The 27,665-nt window shown below is 40.4% G+C and overlaps 1 protein-coding gene across 2 annotated transcripts in view; it reads left to right on the top strand.

Moving 5' to 3' along the window:
* The first annotated feature begins 1,583 nt into the window (after nt 1-1,583).
* The window catches only part of LOC101419071 (zinc finger protein 596), a 165,364-nt gene continuing 139,282 nt past the window's right edge, over nt 1,584-27,665 (top strand). The window contains exon 1 of one of the 2 annotated variants that reach the window (XM_058285090.2): nt 1,584-1,874. The gene's annotated coding sequence lies outside the window, so the exon portion shown is untranslated. The remainder of the gene's footprint in view (nt 1,875-27,665) is intronic. The other variant, XM_004463135.5, reaches the window with a different exon arrangement.

Here is a 27,665-nt window from a genome sequence, read left to right as displayed (position 1 = left end):
TAACTGCACCTGTGGTGTCTCCCTGTCTCCCCCTTTTTGTTTTTGTAACATGAGTTTAAGGGTTTGATTTGCTCGCTCCACAATAGCTTGCCCTTGGGGATTATAAGGAAAACCTGTAATATGTGAAATACCCCAAGTATCCAGAAATCTTTTAAGGGAGATGCTGGTATAAGCAGGAGCACTATCTGTTTTTAGAGACTGGGGAAGTCCCATTACTGCAAAGCAAGCTAACAAATGCTGTTTTAGTGTTGAGCAGTTTCTCCAGTCTGAGCTGTAGCCCAAATGAATCCTGAACAAGTATCTACAGAGACATGAACATAACATAATTTTCCAAAGGAGGAGATATGAGTTACATCCATTTGCCACAGAGAGTTAACAGTTAAACCACCAGGGTTTACTCCAGGTTCTGATTGTTTTGGATTATTAAGAATTTGACAGGATGGACAAGTTTGAACAATGTTCTTAGCTCTGCCCATGTTACAGGAAAATGAGCTTTGAGGCCAGCTGCATTTAAATAGTTAGATTATGAAAGTGAATAGCTTCTTGTAAAACAGTAGTGACTAATTTATCAGCAGCATTATTGCCTTGTACTAATGGTCCAGGTAAATTTAAATGAGATCAAATGTGAGTGATAAAAAATGGACTTTTTCTCTTTCTAATTATCTGTTGAAGTTTGTGAAAAAGCTTATAAAGAAGCTGATTTAAGTTAGGTTTGATAAGAGCTGTTTCGATTAATTGAGTAACCTGGACAACATATGCCAAGTCTGAAAGGATGTTTATGCACTCTGGTATGTCTTGCAAAGCAGTAAGTACTGCTAATAATTCAGCTTGTTGAGCTGAAAATACAGGAGTAGGAATTTTCTTAGTTTTATATCCAGTATATTCCACTCTACCATTTCCAGATTCATCAGTAAAGATTGTAGGGGTATCAAGTATTGGTTGAAACTTAGTTATGCTAGGTAAAATCCATTGAGTACATTTAATGAATTATAATATATGATTTTTAGGGTAATGGTTACCTATCTGTAAAATATACTCAGCAAAGGCTATTTCCCATTGTAGGTGATTTTGTAGGCAAGCCTCAACTTCCTTGTGTAAAAGTGGAAGAATGATATTAATATAGCCTGTGCATAAATTAAAAATTGATTCCAAGTGTACCTAGTCTCTAGAAATTCAAATAAGTAATATAGGCCCTACAGTCTTTGAATGTTCAGAAAGGATGTAAGATTGAATGTGTATTCAAGATTGCATCCACATGGAATGTGGAGGGGATTTTAATTGAAGCCCACCTGAAATGTGAAGGATATGCTAATTCAAGCTCACCTGAAATGTGGAGGATATGCTCATTCAAGCTCACCTGAAATGTGGGGGGTACTTTAATTGAAAACCTATCTAGTACTCAGACAAACACTTAACTAACAAGGAAAGTAGTTTTTTTTCAAAAGGGCACCATTTAACTCCCAACCCTTATATCTTTTCTGTATAAAAGGGAACTCAAAATCCTATTCGGGGCTTGGTTTTTATTAGGACAGGAGACTGCTGAGTCCGGCTGGTTGAAATAAATCAACTTCCTTCTCGGAGTTCTCGTGTCCTGGTCTTCGCTATTGCGCACACCCCACTTCTCTACATTTCTGGGGGCTCCTGCGGGATTGCGCTGAGAAGGTCAGAGGCAGCCACAGTTGTTTGCCCCTCCCAGACGTCTCCGAGGAGGCCAGGAGGGCCTGGGCGAAACCCATCCCTGGGCACCCCTGGACACCCCATTTGAGTCCAGACAGAGGTTGTGGTCTTCGCTGGAGCCCTCCCAGACAAATCAGAGGCACCAGAGGGTTTGAGAGACCCTGAGAATGAAGGAAGGCACTCCGCATTTTGGACTGGTAAGAGCCCCGGGGGCATAGTGCAGGAAAAGCCTAATTCTAAAATTAGGAGGGAGCCTGATCAACTCTCAAAGGGGAGGCCCTAGTACTCCCGAGAATACAGGAGGAAGCCATCTCCTCTCCAGGTGTGAGGAAAGGAAAGGGGGTGGTTTTGTGCATGTGCTTGTGGCGACTGAGTGAGAAGCAGAAAATCACTACTGTAGGGCGAGTGTGGCATCCTGATCCGTGGTTCTGTGGTGACCTCATATGATCAAGGGTGGTCTGGGGTCCTTTGCAGGGACCCTCTTCTGAATTGGGGGCTTATACCAATCCGCTAAGGTTAAGGGGCACCAAAAGCTCCCATGAGGGACGTGGCCAGAGACAGACAAAGTGTAAGGTTTGAGTGATTGTTGTGCACCATCAGCACAGGGTGGAAATGGGAAACACACACAGTAGAACCCTGTTATGTTGTATGCTGAAAAACTTCCCCCGGGCATTCTGTGAAGATGTGTACGGCAAAAGGTTTCAGCCGGGAAAGCTTAGGATGCTTTGTGAGTTAGAATGGCCAACTTTCAGTGTGGGCTGGCCCCAGGAGGGCACTTTGGATCCCTGGATCATCCATAAAGTCCATGATGCAGTAAGTGGAAATCCAGGGCATCCAGACCAATTCCCCTACATCGATGCTTGGGAAAACACTGTGAGTCAAAAACCCACCTTGGTTAGGGAAGTGCGTGACTAAGGAAGCTAGAATTTGCTTAATGCAGAAACTGAGGAGTGCCGTCCCAGGGACCAGACCAAACAATCACCATGCAAAGGGCACAGAGAAAGTGCGTCCCAAGTCCAGTGCCAATATGCCCATCTTAGAAGGACCACACGAACATGAATTTCTGCCGCCTTATGCAATGATGCCCGCCCCAGCAGTACTAAGGAATGAAAATGAGCTAGTCTCCCTAAGCAATGCCCCGATGTCGTCATCCATGCGGGGAAGTGCAAGGCCCACACCATCCCCGCAGCTGCTTTTATTGCAATCAGAGAGGGCACCTATACCATCCCCGCAGTTGCCTTTATTGCCATCTGCACCTGAGAGCCCTACACCATCCCCGCAGCAGCTTTTACCATCTCCACAGCGGTCTTTGGCACCTTCCCAAGGGAAAATGCAGACCAGCTGATTTCACAGCCAGTTGCCCCTGGCAACGCCACTGCGGTGCTGCCAGTCAGTCAGGAGGGAAATGCTGAGAGGTGGCAACTGAAACCACAGGAAATCCCAGGGGCAGAGGGAGCAGAGAGAAAGTCTGCCTTCCAGCTCCCTCTCTGTGAAGCCAGGACCCCAATCTTTTACGATGCGGATGTCCAGGTTCAGGGGGGAAACCAGACATTCATCTATCAGCCCTTTATGACAACAGATCTCTTTAACTGGAAAAGCCACACCCCACCATTCTTAGAGAAGCCTCAGGCCATGACAGACCTTTTCCAGTCCATCATACAGACCCACAGACCCACCTGGGCTGATTGTAAACAACTTATAATGACTTTATGAACTTTGAAGAGAGAATGCATGTCACACAGGGAGCTCTAACCTGGCTTAGAGAGCACCCACCTGAGGGAACTTTGGACAGTGATCAATATGCCCGCTTGCAGTTCCCAGAGGAGGATCGATCCCCTGTGGGATCTGAATAGCACCATCAGGCTCAACTGACTAGAAATGTTCCATAGGGCCTTAGTTGAAGGATTCAAGGTGGGGAGCAGCAAGGCAGTGAATATGGCAAAGACCAGTCAAATTCTACAGGCTCTGGATGAGAGTCTGGCTCAATGCTGTGAGAGAATGTGTGAAGCATTTCTTGTATACATGCCCTTTAACCCAGACACTCCTGAGAGCCAAACAATGGTCAATGCAGCATTCATTGCCCAATCACAGACTGACATCTGAAGAAAGCTGCAGAAGTTGGATAGGTTTGCTGGAATGAATATCTCTCAGCTCATGGAAGTAGCTACTAAGGTCTATGTCAACCATGATGTAGAAAGAAGAAAGGAAGAAAATCAGAAAATGAAGAAAAAGGCAGATCTTCTGGCAGTGGCAATTGTGGAAAAATCCATTCCTGTGTAAAGGAGAATAACCTGGCAAGCCCCAGCCCCAAGGAGAGGGAAGGACCCACATTTAGGGCGAAATCAGTGTGCATACTGCAAAGAGGATGGACATTGGAAGCAAGAGTGTCCCAGTTGGCCACTTGACCCGGCTCTGCAGCCAAAACATTAGCCAGAAAAGCCAGTGGGGCATCACAACCCAAATGCTGGGTCCAAAGAGATTCAGAAAAAAACCCTGCAGGTCAGATCATTGGGCTTGGCAGGAATGGAAGACTCTGATAGAGATTATTAGGACAGACCAGGCTCCTATTCTCTCGGCCCTGTGGAGCCTATGGTTAGAGTCCAAATTGGGGGCCACACCATACATATGATGGCTGACACTGGGGCTCAACATTCTGTAATGACCAAGCCAGTTGGGCCTCTATCAAAAAGACAAGTCACTATCATAGGGGCAACTGGCAAAAGTGCCCAATGGCCCTTCCTTCAAGCCAGGACCTGCAACATTGGGGGAAAGGAGGTCACTCACAAATTCCTTTATCTTCCAGAGTGCCCAGTCCCCCTCCTGGGTTGAGACCTGCTGTCTAAACTGCAGGCTCAAATTACTTTTGATGCCACAGGTCAATCCACACTGACACCGGGGCCACAAGACCCTCTGAAAGTAGCGCTAATCCTTCCTCTGCAAGAGGAATGGAGACTGTTTTGCCTCAGTGAGACTGGCCAATCCATGGCCATGCAGCTCCCCTTTGAAGATGTGCCTGAAGTGTGGGCAGAGGGTAACCCAATGGGGATGGCACATGACATTCCTACAATTATTATTGAAATAAAGCTACAGCCAGTCCAGTAAGCATAAGGCAATATCCAGTTCCACGCGAAGCGCAAGAAAAGATCCAGCTACATATTCAGAGATTACTGAATGAGGGCATATTGAGGCTGTGCCAGTCTCCATGGAACACCCCACTCTTCCCAATTAAAAAGGCTGATGGGAATTACCACCAGTCCAGGGCTTATGAGCAGTTAATTTGGCAGTAATAACCCTTCATGCTGCAGTTTCTAATCCATATACTCTTCTCAGCTTAATACCCTCATTGGCAATCTACTTTTCATGCCTAGATCTTAAGGATGCCGCCTTCTGCATTTGGGTGGCACCCTGGAGCCAGCCAATTTTTGCCTTTATGTGGGAAGATCTGAACTCAGGTGAAAAGCAGCAGCTAACATGGATGCGATTGCCTCAGGGATTTAAAAATGCACCCACTATTTTTGGACAAGTCTTGGCCAGTGATCTCAAATCCTTTAAAGCAGGAAGCCATAACTGTTTTCTCCTCCATTATGCAGATGACCTCATTTTCAGAAGTCCCACCACCCAAGACTGCGCTGGCGGAACCCACGCTCTTTTAAAGCATCTACAGCAAAAAAGCTATCGGGTATCTAAGAGAAAAGCCCAAATCTGCCTACCTCAGGTCAAATATCTAGGTTATAAAATAATGCAGGGGCACTGTGAATTGGGACTTGAAAGAAAGAAAGTGATCTGTAGTCTCCCTGAGCCCAATTCCTGCCGGAAGCTGCAGGAGTTCCTCCGGGCGGCTGGATTCTGCCGCAATTGAATTCCCAATTTTGGGGTCCTCACGCTCCCTTTATATGAAGCCACGAAGGGGGGAGATCATGATCCCCTGCTCTGGGAAAGCCCACACAAAAAAAAAAACCACGTTCATTGCTCTCAAACAAGCTCTAATGGAAGCACCAAGCCTCAGACTTCCAGACCTCAGTAAGCCGTTCTACCTCTACGTTCACAACTGCCAAAGCATCGCGGTAGGAGTCTCACTCAATACCTCAGTTCCTGGCATAGACCTGTAGCATATCTATCCAAACAACTGGACACTGTAGCCCAGGAATGGCCCTCATGTTTGCAAGTCATAGCAGCTACAGCCATGCTTATAGTAGAAGCTATAAAATTAACTTTTGTGCAGTCTATAATTGTCCAGGTTCTGCATGCAGTAATCACAATCTTAGAAGCCAAAGGAACACATTGACTTACTAACAGCTGCCTGGTTAAATATCAAACCCTATTATGTGAAAATCCACTCATCCAGCTGGAACTTGTAAAAACCCTAAATCCAGCCACACTGCTACCCGTGGAGCCAGGGTTTCTAGCCTATAACTGCCTGGAAACATTGCAAGAAATATATTCCAGCTGGCCCAACCTCCAAGACCAGCCACTGGCAAATCCTGACATGGAGTTCTTCATGGATGGGAGTAGCTTTATGCAGGGCAGCAATCAGCGAGTGGGATACGCTGTAGTAACGCCTCCCAGATAACACATCAGCGCAGAAAGCTGAACTCATTGCCCTCACCCGAGCCCTGCAACTTGCAGCTGAAGCCAAAGTTAACATCTACACAGACTCCAAATATGCCTTTCTTACCCTGCATGCGCATGGAAACTTATACAAATAAAAGGGACTCATTAACTCAGGAGGAAAGAGCATTAAATATGGCATATAGATTCTGGAGCTACTAGAAGCAGTTTGGGAGCCTGTCAAAGTGGCTGTAATGCACTGTAAGGGACACCAGACAAGCTACAGCCCCATTGCCCAGGGAAATCGGAGGGCAGATGCTGAAGCAAAAAGAGTGGCACAGGAAGGATCCCTATGTGAAAACCTGGCCACCGCTCTCATTTCTCGACCTCTTAATTATCAGAACCTCCAGCATACACTGCCTGCTCTTGTCCCGCAGCCTCTGAGTCACTGAGATCTGAAATATACTCAAGCTGAGAGTGGATACTCTCTGAGGGTGGGACACAAGGAGAAAATGGATGGTGGACATTGCCTGATCACAAAATAGTTCTGCCACAAATATTAGCAGCAACTGTAATTCAAGACTACCATGAGAACACACACTAGGGAAAAACCCATCTTAAGGAAGTGTTAGATTCTTCTACATCCCAAGACTAGTTGCTATCACCCATGCTATATGCCAGCGGTGTGTGGCATGTGCAAAGAATAACCCTCGCCAGGGGCCCACAGGAGCCCCAGGGGTCCAGAGAATTGGTAGTATGCCCCTTGAAGATCTAGTAGTTGATTTCACTGAAATGCCACGATCTGGAGGCTATAAATATCTCCTAGTCCTTGTTTGCACATTTTCTGGCTGGGTGGAAGTCTTTCCCACTTGAACAGAGAAAGCTGAAGAAGTAGCCAAGGTTATCCTCAGGGAAATCATTCCTTGCTATGGGCTACCCCTCCTGATTGGCTCTGACAATGGACTTGCCTTCATTTTCAAAATCATTCAAAAGATTGCAAAGGCACTGCGCAGCCAATGGAAACTGCACACTGCTTAGCATCCTCAGAGCTCAGGAAAGGTAGAGCAAATGAACCATACAATAAAGACTTATATTGCCAAGATTTGCCAAAAAACTGGGCTAACATGGGTGCAGGTACTTCCAAGTGCTCTCCTACAAGTTCAAGCCAGCCCAAGCCAAAAACTAAGCCTAATCCCTTATGAAATCCTCTTTGGGAGGCCCCCTCCCTTAATCAGAAATATAGAAGAGGATCTCAGAAAAAGAAGAAACTTATCAATAGCTCAAAAAATGATCAGCTTAGGAAAAACCCTACATAACCTGCATCACTGGGTCCAAGAAAGGGCCCCCATTAGCTTAAGCAGCTCTGTACATCCGTACAAGCCAGGTGATGCTATGACCCTAGATGCCCAACAGTCTCCCATAAATAGAAAATAAGAGTGCTTGATCAAAATGAGGAGCTACTTTCCTCCACCCCAGTCACTAGCCAGAAGCAACGAGTGTCCCTCCTATTTGATGCATGTCAAGTTATAGACTCCGGGATACCATGGAACACAGATTGTGGAAGGCTCAGCTGGGAGCAGATATATACTCATAACAATAAGTATATGTGCACTCCAGAAATGAAAAGTGCAGCCAAGGGGGGGGGGGGCTTTTGGTGCAAATACATAGGTGCATACTACTGCCCCTACTGGTCCTCTGTCACCTGGGTCACCTGGAACACAGACACAGCTAAACAGCCATCCTCACCAAGGGTATGGTCCTGGCTAACTGTCCACGTGGTCAGTGTAACCCCTTAAACCTCATCATCCTTAAACCTGAATCCTGGCAGACTCAGGGAGTCCAAATGGGCCTCTGCATTGATGGTAAAGAAATAAACCCAGGAGCCTACATCTGGGTTGGGTATCGGGAATACCCACTCAGAAGTAAAGCCCATTCTGTGTTCCACTCCTACTATGGAGAATTGAAAAAGCTCTTTTCCATCCCACAAGCAGCAAGAAACCTCTTTATAAGCCTGGCTGAAGTGGTAGGAGCAGCCTTAAATGTCTCCTCGTGCTATGTATGTGGAGGTACTAATATGGGAGACCAATTGCCCTGGGAAACCAGGGAATACAATTACAGCCAACCATATAATGAAACTGGCCTTTTGGTTGTCCCCCAAGATAGTATGTGGCCCTTGCAAACTTCTGTCATAGGAAAATATTGTGCTTCAAGGGCCTGCCTAAACTCCTCTATATCTGTTGGAAACCTAACATGTACAGAGGGAAAATTCCAAAATTATACCACAAACACAACAGAGCCTTGGGGAACACGGAATGAATCTGACCTCGTTCTCATAAATTGTACTTTCCCCAAATTAATCACAGTGAGGAACTCCACTGCAAAGGGCCCTTTACTGCCCCAAATGATTTGTACTGGATTTGTGGGAAGGTTGCATTCTGAGAACTTCTGTGAAACTGGTGTGGTACTTGTATGCTTGGTACAATAAAACCCTTCTTCTTCCTCATTCCCTTAACAGAAGGGAAAGAGCTAACTAAGCCAGCCAGTATATCAAAACATAAGAGAAAAAGGGCTGTCATTACCTGGGGAGGTAAAGAATGTCCCTCTAAGCATATAATCCAATACTATGGGCCAGCAACTTGGGCAGAGGATGGCATGTGGGGTTATCAAACCCCTATCTATATGCTAAACCAAATCATTCACTTACAAGCTGTGGTAAAGATAATAACTAATGAAACTGCCCATGCACTAAACTTACTAGCCCAACAGCAAACAAAATTCAGAAATGCTATCTATCAAAACTGTCTTGCCCTAGACTATCTCTTGGCAGCTGAAGGGGGAGTTTGTGAAAAATTCAATCTCTCTAACTGCTGCCTTGAATTAAATAACACTAGAAAGGTTATTAATAAAAATTACAAGCAAAATAATAAAAATTGCTCATGTCCCAGTGCAAACCTGGAATGGTTGGAATTTAAATAATCCCTTTGGAAGCTGGCAGTCAATAGCAAACAATTTCAAGCTTCTACTGGGAATAATTGCCTTCCTCATAGGAGCATGCACCATCCTTCCATGCCTCCTCCCTTTCATCATAAAAAAAATGCCCACCCTAATAAATGGTATAGTAAAAAGGCAGACAGCTGCCCATCTCATGGCTCTATATTCATACCAGTCAGTCCAGAGGGACTCAGACATTAGTGATGCTAAAGCTTAATAACTTAAGCTTGACCTCAAAGGGGGAAATATAATATAGCCTGTGCATAAATTCACAATTGATTCCAAGTGTACCTAGTCTTTAGAAATCCAAATAAGTAATATAGGCCCTACAGTCTTTGAATGTTTAAAAAGCATGTAAGACTGAATGTGTATTCAAGGTTGCATCCAGACAGAATGTAGGGGGGGATTTTAATTGAAGCCCACCTGAAATGTGGAGGATATGCTAATTACACTCACCTGAAATGTGGGGGGTACTTTAATTGAAAACCTATCTAGTACTCAGACAAAAACTTAACTAACAAGGAAAGTCCTTTTCTTTCAAAAGGACACCATTTAACTCCCAACCCTTATATCTTTTGTGTATAAATGGGAGCCTAAAATTCTATTTGGGGCTCAGTTTTTATTGGGATAGGAGTCCGCTGAGTCCAGCTGGTTGAAATAAATCAACTTCCTTCTCAGAGTTCTCGTGTTCTGGCCTTCGATACTGCATACACCCGACTTCTCTACAACAATTTGAGAAGGGTCCCATCCATGAAGGGCACAAGTGTGCTCACGACCTTTAAGAATAATCTGGGCTATAAAATCCACATAAGGAGATAAAGTTTTAACAACACTGTTAGGCAAAAATATCCGTTCTACAATATTATCTTGTTACATAAGGATTCCTGTGGGAGAGTATAAGGAAAGCAGGATAATCAATTGCAGTGGCTGTTCTGGATTAATGCGCTCAACTTGGGCACTTTGATTTTTTTTTTTCTGTAAGTTTTAATTCTTGTTCTGCTTCTTTTGTCAGAATCCAGGGGCTATTTAATTGAGGATCTCCTCATAATAGGGAAAAAATATTAGACAGTTTGCATGTGGAAATGCCCACTTTGGGTCTTAGCTAGTTTATATCTCCTAATAATTTCTGTAAATTATTCAAAGTTTTAATAGAGTCCCTATGAATCTGAACCTTCTGAGGCTTAATTGTAATTTTGTCAACAATAGTCCCAAGATAAGAAACGGGAGTAACTTTTTGAATTTTCTCAGGGGCAAGTTTTAACTCTGCTGCAGTTAAGCTCTTTTCTAAGGCCTGATATGCTAAAATGAGAGTCTGAGAAAAGGGAGTAGCATATAATATATCATCCATGTAATGTATCATATAACAAGAAGAAAAAGCCAATCTGACTGGATTTAAGGCTTTAGCTACAAAATTTTGACATATGGTGGGGCTATAAAGCATTCCTTGAGGAAGATATTTCCACTGAAACTGTTTCATACGTTCTTTATTATTGAAAGTAGGCACAGAGAATGCAAATTTCTCACAGTCCTGGGGAGCCAAAGGTATAATAAAGAAACAGTCCTTTAAATCAATAACAAGTGGCCAGCTACCAGGGATCATAGCTGGTGTGGGCAAAACTGGTTGCAGTGCACCCACAGGTTGAATGACTGCATTAATAGCTCAAAGGTCTGTTAAAAGTTTCCATTTGCCTGATTTTTTCTTGATGGGAAACACTGGAGAGTTCCAAGGACTAAAAGATTCTTCAATATGCCCCTTATCCAACTGTTCCTTAACTAATTTATGAAGTGCCTCCAATTTCTCTTGAGTTAATGGCCACTGTTCAACCCAAACCAGGGAGGTTGTAGTCCATTCAAGAGGAATGGGTTTGGGTGGTCCAAGGAGGCTAGACTGAACAGTGGCCACTATGGAAAAGGTGAATATCTGAACCCCCCATGATTACCATGAACCATGGGGTCTTTTGGCTCAACAATTCCTTGATGGTGTTTACCCAGTCCTAACCCTGGAATATGCCCCTGTTTCCTCATTAATTGTTGACTTTGTTTACTATATTGGTTAACCTGGGGAATATAAATTTCAGCCTGCCATTGTTCTAATAGAGCATGTTCCCAGAGATTAATAGTTAAGTCTGCAACATACAGCTGCAAGGTGGCATGTTGCCCATCAGGTACCAGACAATGAAAAATTTGCACACTTTGTTTCAAACCTCTGGGAATGCCAACCAAGTCCCACAACAGAAATAGATGCATCTTGTAATGGCCAAGCAGAGGGCCAATGGTTAGAACTAATGATGGAAATATCAGCTCCAGTATAGTCCTTTAAACAGCTTGTTCTGAATAGTTATTTCACAAACAAAATGAGATTCTAAAATTTTTTCAGTTAAGAATACTCCTGTCATACCTGTACTTCCAAAACCATTTTTCCCTTGGACTTTCTCATTAGCTCCTACAGGAACATAAGAGAGCAACAACAATTGAGCTATGCCATCGCCAATATCAGTTTTCCAAGGAACTGAGGTGGACATGATAACTTGAATCTTCTCTCCTTTAGAGTCACAATCAATTACTCCCATATGCACTCTAACTCCCTGGGAGGTGAGACTGCTCCTCCTGAGAAGCCCAACTGTGCCAATTGGTAAAGGTCCCCTTATTCCCATTTTTACACAGACAGGGGTATCCCCTGGAAGCAAGATAACAAGTTTTGCTGCAGGGATATCTACAGCTGCACTTCCTGCTGTGGTGTGGTATAAGTCCAGGGCACTACAGAGTACTGGGGATTGCTGGGATTGCTTTGCTGAGTAGGGGAAGACCCCTTTTGGAACCGGGCTAGGAGCAGCCTCCTGGAAGTTTCCTGACAAGGGAGTGCCATTCTTATGATAATTAGACCCTTATGATAATTAGACTGACATTGACTAGCCCAGCGATTTCCTTTACCACAGGGGGGGCACAGCTCAAATGGTTTCTGAGCAGAGATATTCGGTCTGGGTGGCATTTTTTTTTTCTCTCAGACCTTTTCTGACAATCTTTTCTCACCGTCACCATTTTTTCCACAACTGAAACATTTTCCAGAGAACCTCTTATTGATTCTCAACCCTGCCATAGCCTGAGCCATCACTGTAGCACGGTGGCCCACCATCCCTACATCCTGGCACAATTTAATATATCCAGTCAAAACCACTTTACCTTTTATGACCCCAATAGCTTTCTGACAATCCTGATTAGCATTTTCATAAGCCATTAGCTGTAAAAGAGTATCAGCAGCTTCTAAATTATTGATCTGTTTTTTGATAGCCTCTTGTAACTGGGCAATAAAATCAGGATAAGTTTCTTTAGGTCCTTGTAATATTTTTTGAAATGACACTGGAGGCTGGCCTTTAGTCTCAATTTCTTCCCAGACTCTTAAGAAACAGTGACTTAGCTGATCATCCGTTGTTAATTGCTGATCTACTCCCGCCCTATTCCCCACCCCCATTAACTGATCCAAGGAAATGGGGATATTATGGGCTCTATTATGAGCAGCCTGAGTCTCTGCATGATCAGTCCACCAGGTTTTGAATTGTAAAAACTCTCCAGACCCTAGGGTGATGCGTTCTAATGCAGACCAGTCACCTGGGATCAACCTAGAGCCTTCAGCCAGCCCCTACACCGTTCCATAGGTAAAAGGAGAATTTGGGCCATATTGTTGCTCTGCTGCTTTTAACTCTTTCAAAATTTTAAATGGGAAGGGTTCAAGGATGAACTCATAAACCCCATTTGGATTTTGAGGACCCACTCCAGGAGCTACTCTTTCTCATACGGTAACCGGAAAGTCCATTTGAAGTGCATTTGAAGTCACCCTCCCTTCTAGTCTGTAAAATGCCTTCTTGTAAAGCTGACAACTTTAGCTGATCATCTTCAAGTACAGGAGAGGGAGGAGGAAGGGGAGGAGGAGTTGGTGGAGGGGAAGGTGACTTTCTAGAGTCAATTAATGAAGGATCTGAAGGCAAAACAACTTTAGATTTAGTATCATCAAAAATTTCATTGGGAGGTACTTCCTCATTTTATTTTTAATTTTTTCTTTCTCATCTTCTGTTTGCAAGTGTTCAAAAATAGACTTAATCATAGTCCAAGTGGGCCAAATAGTAAGGTGTTCTGGAAACAGAACACCTTGTACATGTAATTTTTTAAACTCTTTTCCTACTGTTTCTCAGTCTTTTAATTCTAAACTTCCTATGGCTGGGAACCATGGACAATCTTTTCCTATAATTTCTAAAGGTTCTAAAATTTGAGACTCGCAGGCCTCGGCTCCTCCTTCCTTAAGGAGCTGTTTGAGGAGACAGACATACGGGCGATATTTTGTTGAACTGTTTCCCATCATAACCCTCCTAAAATACCCGAGAGTATCCTTTCTCACCGAGGACTTGGAAGGCCTTCTAAACCACTCAGGGCTCTGTGCTGGGACAACACCTTTAATTTCACTTGAAGCGATTCTTCTTCCTCTTGAGTCCCTGTTCGGGTGCCAGTTGCTGAGACTAGCTCAAAAATAGGTGTGCACTTAGGGAAGGTGACACAGAACTGGAGAAATAAAAGTATGAAAGAAAAACATAAGAGAGAAATTAAAGATGGGACCAGGGGGCTCAACAGCTTCTGGAACTGAGAGCCTCGACCCTAGTTTCCACATCATATTTATTAGAAATTACAAAGCAGTATGTATCTATGTTTATTTTCAAGCCCACTTGTTATTAAAGCTGCAGCACCTGCAATGCTAGGGAACAGGCCATAACAAATTCAAATGTCTCTACACACAGACAATTTTTGTGCTGACTAGACAGCATTTTGTCTAGTCAAGGCCAGTGTTCCTAAGCCCACTCTTCTTATCTACATTATGGAAATGTTCCAACTTCAGGCCAGGTTCCCACCTTCAAATTCAGACTATTTTCCCACAGGGAAGGAAATAGAAACTGTTCAGCTCATAAAACCCCTAAGCTCGCTGCAAGAATAGAACCAACAATTATTATACTCCTACATCCTGAATGATTGGACCACCCATTAATACCCCAGAGTTGGTGAGAACCTAACCTAAAGCCATTTGGGAAAACCCAATAATGGAAAAAAGATTTACCCAGACAAAAGAGTGGGGACATACTCAAGCCACAGACAATGGCTGGTTGAAAAACCGAGTTCCTGGCAGAACCTTGGGAAGACTACCACAAATTGCTCATACCAGAAAGCCTAGTGAAACCCATTGTCTCTTATTTCCATAGACTTATTATGGATGTGAAACTTTTGGTAGATAAATCAATTTCTCATAGGAACCAATCTATATAGAATGATTCAGTTAGCAAGTGATCAATGTTTAACTTGTGCTCAAGCTAATCCTAAAACTCAACCTCCAGCCTAAACCAAAGGAGTACAATACAGAGGATGAAGAGGAGAGGACTGGCAAAGTGACTTTACTGTAATGCCAAGGGCTACTGTAAACTTCAAGTATTTGCTATTGTTCATAGACACTTTCACTAGTTGTGTAAAAGCCTTCCCATGCCATGTGGAAAAAGCTCAAGGAGTAGTCAGTCTTAACAAAATCATTCCAAGCTCTGGACTTCCTATTTCTATACAAAGTGACAATAGGGCAGCCTTTATTTCTAAAGCGACTAAAGATGTGTCCGGACTGTTATAGATTGGTACTTGCATTCTGACTGAATACCTCAAGCCACTGGAAAGACTAAGCAAATGAATCTCATCTTAAAAGATGCCATTGCCAAGATTTAATTAAAAACTCAACTCAAGTGGGATAAAACCCTGCCAATTGCCCAAATGAGGGTTAAGGTTATACCTGAAAGAAGACTTGAATTAAGTCCTTATCAATGTCATATAGAAGACCATTTCTTTAAACTGGATAGGACAGCAATATAGTTTAGTGGATGAGTGCCTGCCTCCCTTGTATGAGGTCCCAAGTTTGATGCCTTGTTCCTCCTTTTAAAAATTCCATGCAAGGAATGTGCACAGAGCTTGGAGGTTACTTAAGGCCAGAAGAGGGGAAGGATGCAGGAAGCAGCCATGTCTGGTGAATCAGCATTTCCTCAGCTGGTGTGGGCATGCACATTGTGGAACCCCAGATAAAACCGGAGATGGTCACACAGACACTGGCTATTTTAATTATTAAAATTGAAATTGAATATAAAATGGTACTGACCAAACTCAGTTTTATTATTTATTACATAGAAAACTATAACATGAATTTTAAGATGAGAAATTCATCTGCATTTGATGAGCATTTGAATGAATTTTGCAAAACCTTGTGTAATGGACCACCCTTAGGGTTTCCATTTTTAAGCATCATTATCCTGAGAAGAAACATTTTGCTCATGGAAGCCACTGAAGGCAATTATTATGGAGACTATTCTCTCAGTCTTTGATTGTTAAATATTATTGTAAACATGTTTTAAAATTTTGTTCAATGTTAATAAAGTTTTCCAAATATGAAATGCTACACAGTTGTTTTGGGTTCTAAATATATAGGGGCTCTTTTTAATAAATTATTCAACAAATTTCATTTTCCTGAGAGAAAAGAAGAGCTTGTAATACAGTTGTGCCCATGGTTCCATATCTTTTTAGATAAACAGACTCTCAGTTAACACCCAGCCCTGCTGCATCACATTTTGTATATTAACAATAGCCCCTGATTAATATTTATGAATACTGAAGTTGGATAAGTAGTGCATGGTGACTGACTGTCAGTTTGACTCACATTGGATTCACCTGGTAAGCTTCAAAATATGTTGAATCCAGTTATATTGAATCTCATTGGCATACAATTTTTCAAATTATCCTCTTTTAAATTCTTTATTTCTGTGGATCAGTCATGATATCCCTCCTTCAATGTATCTTATGTATTTGCATCTTCTCTCTCTTTTTTTCTTTGCTAGTCTAGCTAAAGGTTATCAATTTTATTAATCCTCTCAAAGAACTAGATTTGGTTTTGTCAATTTTTTTCTCATGTTTTTTATTCTCAGTTTCATTTAGCTCTGTTCTAATTTTTGATATTTCCTTTTATCTGCTGGCTTTGGGATTATTTGTTGTTCTTTTTCTAGTTCCTCCCAGTGTGCATTTAGGTGCTTGAATTTAGCTCTTACTTCTTTTTAAATTACAGGCATTTATGGCTAAAAACCTCCCTCCCAGCACTGCTTTTCCAGCATCCAATAGGGTTTTTTTAAAAAGATTTATTTATTTATTTAATTCCCCCCTCCCCCGGTTGTCTGTTCTCTGTGTCTATTTGCTGTGTCTTGTTTCTTTTGTCCACTTCTGTTGTCATCAGTGGCACGGGAAGTGTGGGCGGCGCCATTCCTGGGCAGGCTGTGCTTTCTTTCACGCTGGGTGGCTCTCCTTATGGGGCGCACTCCTTGTGCGTGGGGCTCCCCTATGCGGGGGACACCACTGCGTGACAGGGCACTCCTTGCACACATCAGCACTGCGCATGGGCCAGCTCCACATGGGTCAAGGAGGCAGGGGTTTGAACCACAGACCTCCCATGTGGTAGACGGATGCCCTAACCACTGGGCCAAGTCTGTTCCCCAAAATAGTTGAAGCCACATCCCACATCGGGGCTGAGACCATCCAATAGGTTTTGATACAGTGTGTTCTTATTTTCATTTGTTTCAAGGTAGTTACTGATGTCTTCTGCAATTTCCTTCTTGAGTCACTGTCTAAGACGGTGTTGTTTAACTTCCATATACTTATACTTATTCTGGTGTGCTGTCCCTTATTAATTTACAGCTTCATTCCATTGTGGTCAGATAAACTTTTTCTTTAAAAAATGTCATAAAATTTCAATCTTTCTGAATTCATTGAAATGAGCAAATTTCTATAAACAGACTGCATTGATGAAAGAAGAAATTAATCATCTCAACAGACCAATCACAATTAACAGAACTGAATTAGTCATCAAAAATCTCCCAATTAAGAAGAACCCAGGACCGGTTAGCTTCACAATTGTATTCTACCAATCATTCCAGAAAGAGCTAACACCAACCCTGTTTAAACTCTGCCAAAAATAGAACTGGAGGGAACATTGATTAGCTCATTTTATGATGCCAGCATCACCTTAATAACAAAACCACATAAAGACACAAAAAGAAAAGAAAACTACAGACCAACTCTCTAATTAACCTGGATGCTAAAATCATTAACAAAGCACTTGCTAACTGTATTCAACAGCACATCAAATGAATTATACTCATGACCAAGTGGGTTTCATCCCTGGTATGCAAGGATGGTTCAATATAAGGAAATCAGTCAATGTAATATAACACACTAACAGATTGAAAGAAAAACAATCACATTATCCTCTCTATTGATGTGGAAAAAAACATTTGACAAAATACAGCATGCTTTATTGACCAAAACACTTCAAAATCTAGGAATAGAAGGAAACTTCCTCAACATGATAAAATGTATATGTGAAAAACCCACACCTAACATCATATTCAATAGTGAAGTGCTACAGGCTTGCCCTCTAAGATTTGGAGCAAGACCAGGATGCCCACTGTCAGTACTCTTAATTAACATTGTGTTAGAAATACTTGTTTGAACACTTAGGCAATAAAAAGATACAAAATTCATCCAAATTGGAAAGGAAGAGGTAATATTTCACTATTTACAGATGAAAGGATCCTATACATAGAAAATCCTGAAAAGTCTACAGCAAAGTCTCTAGAGATGCTAAATGAGTTCAGTGAAGTGGTAGGATATAAGATCAACCTGCAAAAATTAGTAGCATTTCTGTACACCAGTAATGAGCAATCTGAGGAGGAAATCAAGAAAAATATTCCACTTACAATTTGCCCCAAGGAGTCAGGACCTCCTCCCTGCTTTGAGAGTACCAAAAAGCCTCAAGCCTGCACACACCCAATCTCCAGCCTGCTTCAAGGAGTTTCCACCACCTCCCTCTCTGAAAAAAACATCACCTAACATCCAACCTGCCCTGAAGAGTCTGCCATCAAACCCACACATAAAGAGATTAATCCTGTCTCACCAGATGAAAATTCAAGGGGTACCCTGAGGTAAGTAGCTGGAGAAACACTTCTAATTATTCTCCAAACCTATCCCTTCCACCCCTCTTCTCTTCCAGACCTATAATTAGGCTAAAGTCACAAGCCCCCAAAGATGAAGTACAAAGTTGACCCATGAGGAAGTACACTATACTCTAAAAGAACTGGATGAATTTTCCAATTTATATACAGAAATCAGGGAATATGACTGGGAATGGATATTAACAGTATATGTTAATGCTGGAAGGAATATAAAGTTGTATTCAGCTGAATTTATTCATAATGGTCTACTAAGCAGATATTCTGGATTCAATATTGCAGTTCAAATGGTTAGAAAGGGTTCTAACAGTTCATTTGAGTGGCTGGCTGAAACATGGACCAAAAGATGACTTACAATTTCTGAGGTTGAGATGCCTGATTTACCCTTGTGTACTATAGATGAGGGGGAACCAAAGGCTTAGAGAGATTGGAATGCTAGAATGGATTCACCATTTAAGATCTGCCTGCCCATCCCAAGACTGTGAGGAATAAATTTATGAGGCTAACTCTATCTCTGTGATGCTTTTCTCTGTAGGTCAGGATTGACTAAGGGAACTACTTTCATGACCCAAGAATTATTAAACAGTATGGGAATGATAGGATCCTGGACTGGCAGAAGCCAAGTAGAAGCACTTAATTGCCAAAGACATGTGGGTTTGTCTACCACAATGAAAGGTACACTCAAAGATCAATCAAAAGAATATGAGTTACATAGTCCCATGGCATTGATTAATATATCATGGGGTACCTAGAAGTAAAAGAGATGGGCAGGCTACTAAATTCTTACTTGATCTGTGTAAACAGCAGTGTTCTAGGTCACGTGAACAAAATCCTAAACTGAATTGCAGAAACCGAGTCATGGCTTCCTAATCAATTCCCAGACTTGAGACAGTTGACAGACCCAGAGATCCTTGAATGAGGGGAAGGCCAGGTCCCCTTGGGATCTGTTAAACCGCTAAAACTTATACTGTTAAACTTCCTCCCAACTTTCCCCCAAAGTGACCTTTAGCATTTAACAAAGGTAACTGCATTGCAGAAAAAGAAGTGATCAGACATTTTGGGGGATTATTAGACACTGGCTTAGAAATGACATTAATTCAAGGAGACTGAAAACATCACTGTGGTTCACCAGTCAGAGTAAGGACTTTTGGAGTTACTCATCCCTGCCTGGGGCTGTGTGGAGGTGCAGGTGTAAGCAGCAATCTATGCTGTGTGGGTCCAAAATGACCAGTTTCCCTGATAGACTTCTGACTATTCCACCTGTGCCCCCAAAATGTACCTGTAGTTACCTGGAGGCACTGGTGCAGGACCTACCTGCTTTCTTCTTGCCAGAGTTGGGGCTGAAGATTAGGTTAGGGCTGATCTGGATGAAAGTGGCTGTTGCCTACATCACTGTTTTCTGTCAGCCAGGCTTCCCCTAATGCTGGCATTGGAGACAAAATGGTGGCTACCTGCCTCTTTTTTTCTTGGACAAGTTCAAACTTTAGTTCTTCTTAGTGTTATACTTCAGACATTTGAATTTACCAATCAGTATCTGAAGTCAGTGACCAACAGTCTCTTCCTCCCATGTTTTTGGGGAATGGTGCTACAACTCCCACCACAAAATAGCTCCTGAGGTGGCTTGTGCCACCTTAGTAGGATGATCACTGGCCTCTGCATCATGGCCTGTATTTTCCCAGAAAGTCTGGTGCAGGTTCCCCCAGCTTCCTCCCTGCCAGAGTTGAGCCTGGACACATGCTAGAGCAGCAATCTGATCTGAATGGAAAGAAGTCAGTCCCTACCAGCACTGTGCTTTTCAGTCTGCCCTGCTTCCCCTCATGTCAGGGACAGAGTTAAAATGGTAGCTCCAGACTCTTTTGGACTTGGGCAGACTCAAACTTTAGCTGTTCTTAGGGTTATATTTTAGCCCACCAAGTTTACTAATCAGAATCTGAAGTTGGTGTCCAACTTTCTTTTCCTCCCCTATTTTTGGGAAATGGAGTTTCTAATTCCAATATTGTAATAGCTCCTGAGGTGGCTTGTGCCACCAGTGGTGGATAGGCACTGGTCTCTGGGGCATGGAATGCTCTACTTATTAATTTTCTCTGCAGATTAGCAGTTTCCTTCCATTCTTTCAAGAATGTTGCAGGATGGTCTTCTGGTGTCCTGGAGCCCCCAGACAGATGCTATACATAGCTCTGGGTGATTACTAACTGCATGTAGTATGAGCTGATTCTATGAGCTCCTAACTCTACCACTACCTTGCTGGTCATGCCTCACTCTTTTTGTTTGTTTTTCTTTTTTCTTAATTACCTCAATTCAAGCATTTGATTTCATTCTATTTTTTCCTTTGTAAATTATATCTACTTCTATGCTATTTTTTTTCTCCTTAGAGATTTTAAGCTGCATATTTAACTTATAAAAAAACTGTTAATAAACATCTTTTTTCCCTATGGTGTAATGCAAGGATCCAGACCAGCAAACCCTCCTCTTTGCTTATATACTATGATAGATACTGCTGCTTGTTTCTTGAAAACCCATTCTTTTTCTTTTTGATGCAGTCTTAAACTACACTTTCAAGCCTTCCTCATAATTAGCTATGACCAGGTGACAGAGAACTGATATATTTCATCTCCAAGCCTGGCTCATGAAAACTTCCTATGCTTGTTGAATAGTTTAGCTTTATGTTTATTTTTAATTCTCTAAGATATTATTATAATTTTTAACATACTATATTTGGTTGTTTTTACCTCTGTATTTAACATTTTCTTTGTCATTTCTTATTTCATCTCAGACCTTCCTCTTATGATCTTGTTTCTTTTTCCTGAAACATATACTTTAGATGTTCTTACCAAAGGTCTGTAAATTTTTTAATGTCAAATAACCTCAATTTTTGTTTATCTGAATATTTTTTCTCTTGAACAAAATTTTCACTTGTCATTCAAAAATCATAAAATAGTAAAACATTTTAAAAAAAGAAATGCAATCCATCTTCAACAAAACCCATAGAATTTTGCTGAAAGTAAAGACTAACAAATGGAAAACGTATCATTTTATGAACTGCAACATTCTTTAGTGTTTTTGTGACTTGAAGTTGTCCTAAATAATATGGCAGGGACAGATGCTGGACATTATACATCCTGCCATAACCCACTGAATGTATTGGGGAGAGTATAAGCTACAATGTAAACTATAATCCATATGGTTCAGCAGTGCTCTAAAATGTATTCACCAAATGCAGTGAATGTGCCACAATAATGAGGGAGGTTATTGATGTAGGAGAAGTGTTGTGAGTGGGGGGTGGGGTATGTGGGAACCTCTCATAGTTTTTAATGTAACATTATTTGTGATTTATGTATCTTTAAAGAAAAATTTTATTGAAAATATGTATTTAGAAAAAGGAAGTCAGTAGAAGCCAGAAACCTGAAGAAACCAGAGAATGAAGCAATTTCCCATGTGATAGAGGTAGAGATGGAAGCCAAGGTATGATAAGGATTATGGCAAGCTACTATGAGAATGCTAAAGACTCTGGGAGAAAGTAAGCCGTGATGATGCTGTGATATAGGACTTCTAGCCTTCAAAACTATGAGCCAATAAATTCCTTTTCTTTAAGTGAAAAAAAAAAGATATGAATTCCTTCCAATTTGATCTATAGATGCAGTGTAATCCCAATGTAAATTCTGGCAATATTTTTGGTCAAATAGATACGTTGATTAAGCTGATTCTAAAATTTTTGTGGAAAAAAATGACCTAGAATGTTTAAAACCATTTTTAAAAAGAAGAACAAGTTTGCAGGACATATATGACCTGATTTCAAGATTACTATAGAGCTAAATTAATAAAAAGACAATATGGTTTTGGTGGAGCAGATATATAGATCAATAGTTCAGAAATTGACTCACACCTTTATGGTAAATTGATTTTCAACAAAGGTGTGAAAGCAATTTACTGGGGAAGGGAACATCATTTCATAATGGTGCTGAAACAAATATATATCCATAAGGAAAAATGAATATCAACTTTACTTCACCATATTTATAAAGATTAACATGAAAAACAGTAGAGACCCAAATGTAAAAGTTAAAAGTATAAGACATCTTGAAGAAAACAAATGATAAAATCTTTTTGCATTATTGGATTGGAAAATTGTCTTAGATATTACAGAGAAAGCATAAACCATAAAAGAAAAACTTGATAAAATTGAATTTATCAAAATTAAAATGTTTTGCTCTTCAAAAGAAAAATTAATGAAATCAAAAGAAAACTATAGAATTGAAGAAAATGCCTACAATACATTTAGATGCCAACTCACTTATATGCACAAATATAAGAATACAAAGTACACAATTTAAAATGAGCAAAAGATATTTTACAAAAGAATGGTCAATGTGGATGTGGAAACATGCTCAGCATCACTGGTTATAAAGAAAATGAAAATTAAAACCACAATGAGAGGTGACTGCACATCATTAGGATGCTGATAAAATGAGAATAAAAGTATCACTGAGGATGTGAAGGAACTTGGGCTCTCATACTCTTATGCTGGGACATAAAATGACAAAAACTGCTATAATAATTAAATATACACCTATCACATAACCAAGTATCTCACGTTAGGTATGAAGTGAAAACTTGTCTACCCAGAGATAAAAGTTTATAACAGCTTTATTCACAATAACAAAATGTGGAAAAAGTCTAAATATCTTTAGGGAATAAATAAAATGTGGTATATCCACACAACAAAATACACCACAGGGGAAAAAAATGAATGAACTACTGATAAATGACACTGCGTGGATGAGCCTGAAAATAATTATTCTAAGTGAATAAAATTGTGACACAATAAAGCACACAATGTATGATGACATTCATATTAAAAAATGAGGAAATGCAAACATCTGTACAGTTTGGGGTCAGTGGCAGAGGATGGCATGTATTATGAAGGGGCTTGAGGAAGCAGCATTTTCAGTGGCAGAGAAGTTTTTTATTTCTGGTGGTGGGTTCACTGGTATATGATCAATAGAATTTCATTTAATTGTAAAAACAAAAATTTAAAAAAACCTTAGGAAAGAGAAAGAAGTTGATGAACAGAGTAAAATCGCAATCAGATGCCTCAATATCAAGAAAAAATGACAAGACATACTAAGAAACAGAAAGATATGGCCATGCAAAGGAACAAACCAAGAACCTGAGACGAAACACAGGAATAAAGGAAACTAATCAATGATGTTCATACAAATCTCCTTAATCAGTTCAAAGTTTGAAGGAAAATAAGACTAATGAGGTGAATGAATTCAAGATGGCACTATATAAGCATAAAGAAAATTAGAAAGCCTGTAAAGAAAAGTACAGAACTTATGGAAATGACACAATAAATGAGGTTAAAAACACATTAAAGGTATATAATAGCGAATTGATTTTGCTGAGGATAGAATTAGAGAATTAGATGACAGCACTCTACAATGGAAAAGACAGAAAAACCAAAAGAGAAAAGAATGGAAAAATTGAACAGGGATTTGGGGAATTGTATGATAGCAAGAAACACATAAACATATGCATTATAGAAATCCAAGAAGAAGAGAATGGAAAAGTGACAGAGAATTTTTAAGGAAATGAAAAATTTCCAATCCATATGAAAAACGTGAATATCAATATTCCAGAATTTAAACAGAATAAATTTGAAGAGATTTCCTCTGAGATATATACTATTCAGAATGTCAAATATCATACATAAAGAGAGATTTCTGAGAGAAGCAAGAAAAAAGCAATGTATCACTTGCATGGGAGCCTCAATAAGTAATTTCTGATGTCTCATCAGAAACCACGGAGGTAATAAAATAGTGGTATAATATATTTAAGGTATCAAAAGAAGAAACTGCCAGCCAAGAATTCTGTCTCATGCTTTATAAGTATGCCCCAGGAGACCCTCCTCACATGCATCCCCCATCACTGACGTCTCACACCAATGATCCTCACCTGCCATATTTGTAAAATTTCTGTAATTCAAAACTGTTTTTGAAAATGAAGCCAACAAAATAACCAAATAAAATTATTGGAAAATGAAATAATAATGATAGTTTTCAAAATAATAGTTAAAAAACAAATATTTTTAAAATCTGAAATTAAAAATATTTTTAAAAATTAAAAAGTTTTACATTGTGTCTTTCATCACTGTAAGATCTGTAGTCATATATATATAATGACTTTTTCTTCCATATATTCCTACAGTATCTTATTTTTTTCATTTTAACTTAAAGAAGCTTAAGGTTAAAGAAAAGTCACATATAGAATGTAGGGAATTCACTTATACCCAACATCTTCCCCGTTTCCCCCTTTCACCTATTAATAACACTTTACATGTGGATGGTGTATTTGTTAAAATTGATGTACAAATATTGAAGCATGTTTACTAACCATGGTCAATGATTTACATTATTGTTTACATTTTGGACCATAGTCAATATAAATTTGATGAAATTTACCATAGCCTGTATCTACCATTACAAGATAATGTAGAATAATTCCAATGCACCAAAATATGCCATGTTCCATGAATTCTATTCCTCCCATCAGAATCCACAGCAACCACCACTCTTTGAAGAACAAGATCCATAGTTACTTGCAACTACACTGAGGGCTTGATATACTGGTCTGTCTTCCCCTATCAGGCATAGATTATGCTCTTAAGAGACTTCTGCCCCTTGCTTTGAGAATTTAGCAAGACTCTCCAGGATGGAAGTCTTACAACTTGCCATTCATCCACTCAGTGATACAACACACTGTGACAAGATGATCACTCACAGTCCCTAGAAGCCTTCCCCAGCTATGCCCTGTCCTGCATACCTCCCACATCCAACACCATAAACCAACAAATATCCCCTGCCATATTTGCTAAAAGAACATTTCCAAAGTTGTACTCTCAACCACATACCTGCTAATCCCCAGAGGTCACCTTCTCCCTCACCCAACCCTCCCTGCCATTTCCATGGACAGTCAAAACTACCCACGTCCTAACCATTCACATACCAGCTCCACCCAACCCAATAGTATCACTGCACCACTGTCATGTCCATCCACTGCACAACTACACACTTCTGCCTTTTCATAGAATTTGCCTATATATACATTGGTTCACAGCCCTCTAATCCCTTTCTGTCCCCTATAAACCTATCTTCCAGGCTCTAGCTCTGTGTGACTGCACAATTTGCTTAATTCATATCAGTGAGGTAATGTAATATTTGTCCTTCAGTGCCTGGCTTGCTTTACTCAACATAAGGTCTTTAAGATTCATCCATGTTATACCATATGTTAATATTGCATTCATTCTTACGGCTGAGTAAAATTCCATTCTATGAATATAGCACAGTTTGCTTATCCATTCATGTGTTGATGGACATTTGGGTTTTTTCCAAATTTTGGCAATAGTGAATAATGCTGCCATGAACATTGCTTTGCATATATCTGTTCATGACCCTGCTTTTAATTCTTCTGTATTTCTACCCAGAAGTGGGAACAATGGATCATATGATAGTTCTATAGTTAACTTCCTGAGGAACTACCAAACTCTCCTCCACAATGGCTGCACCATTCTATATTCCCACCAGACCAGTAGTGGATGAGGGTTCCCATTCCTCCACATGCTCTCCAACACTTGTAGTCAGCCACCAGTCTAATGGGTGTGAGATGCTATCTCATTGTAGTTTGGATTTGCATTTCCCTAATAGCTGGTGATGGCATTTTTTTCATGTGCTATTTAGCCATATGAATTCCTCTTGTGAGAAGGGTCTATTGAAATCAGTTGCTCATGTACTAGTGGTTTTTTTTTTTCATTTTGAGATGAGGATTTCTGTATATATTCTGGATATAAGGTCAGTATTGGATAGATGATTATCAAATATTTGATTACATGAGCTGGTTTTTCACTTAATTAAGTCCTTCATTGTACAAGTTTTTAAAATTTTGAGGTGGTGCCATTTATGTTTTCTTTCTTTGCTCATGGTTTGGGTGTAAAATTCATGAAATTATTTCCTAAAACCAGATCTTATATATGCTTCCCTATATTATCTTACAAGATCTTTATGGTCTTGGTGCTTATATTTATATCTTTGATCCATCTTGTGTTAATTTTTGTATAAGGTGTGAGGATGGTGTTCCTCTATCATTCATTTGGGCATGGCTATCCAGTTCTTCTAGCACCATTTTTTGAAGAGACCATTCTCTCCTAGTTGATTTGGTATGGTGGCCTTGGTTGAATATCAGTTGACTGTATACATAAGGATCTATATCAAAATTCTCAATTCAGTTCCATTGGTCAATTTGTCTATCATTGTGCCAATATCATGCAGTTTTGACCACTGTAGTTTTGTAGAATGTTTTAAAGTTAGGTAGTGTGTTTTCTCCAATTGCATTGATTCATTTTTTTATGTTGAACCATCCTTGCACATCAGGGATGAACTCCTATTGATCATGGTGTATAATTCGCTTGATGTGTTCTTGAATAAGATTAGCAAGTATTTTGTTGAGTATTTTAGCTTCTAGGTTCATTAGAAATATTGATCTATAGTTTTCCTTTCTTGTGGCATCTTTTTTTGGCTTTGGTATTAGGGTGATGTTGACATCAAACAATAAATTAGGCAATGTTCCCTCCACTTCTTTTTTTTTCCTTTGGAAGAGCTTAAGCAGGAGATTGGTGTTAGTTCTTTCCAGAATTTTTTGTAGAATTCACCTATGAAAGCTTCTGGTCCTGGGCTCTTCTTTTTGGGAGTTTTTGATGACTAAACCTTGCTAATTTTGATTAACTGTTGAGTTCATAAATATCTTCTTTCATCACTGTAGGCTGCACATGTGTTTCTAGGAATTTGTCCATTCCCCCTAAATCATTCATCTTCTTGCAATACAATTTTTCAAAATATCCCCTTATGATACTCTTTTTTATTCCTGTGGGATTGGTCATGATATCCCCTTCCTCATTTCTTATTTTATATATTTGCATCTTCTTTTTATTCTTAGTCTAGCTAATGGCTTGTCAATTTTATTTATCTTCTCAAGAACCAACTTTTGATTTTGTCTCTGTTTTCTCGTGCTTCCTTTTTTTTTTTATTGACTTTGTAATAATATTACATTAAAAAAAAATATATATGAGGTCCCATTCAACCCCACCACCCCCACCCCATCTCTCCCCCCCCCCCCCCCAGCAACACTCATTCCCATCATCATGACACATCCATTGCATTTGGTAAGTACATCTTTGGGCACCTCTGCACCTCATGGTCAATGGTCCAGATTATGGCCCATACTCTCCCCCATTCCATCCAGTGGGCCCTGTGAGGATTTACAATGTCCAGTGATTGCCCCTGGAGCACCATCCAGGGCAGCTCCATGCCCCAAAGACGCCTCCACCTCTCATCT

This window comes from Dasypus novemcinctus, chromosome 22, assembly GCF_030445035.2.
Source record: "Dasypus novemcinctus isolate mDasNov1 chromosome 22, mDasNov1.1.hap2, whole genome shotgun sequence".
Classification (NCBI taxonomy): Eukaryota; Metazoa; Chordata; class Mammalia; order Cingulata; family Dasypodidae; genus Dasypus; species Dasypus novemcinctus.
Note: the sequence above shows the minus strand (reverse complement) of the source record. Positions and strands in the feature narration are given on the sequence as shown.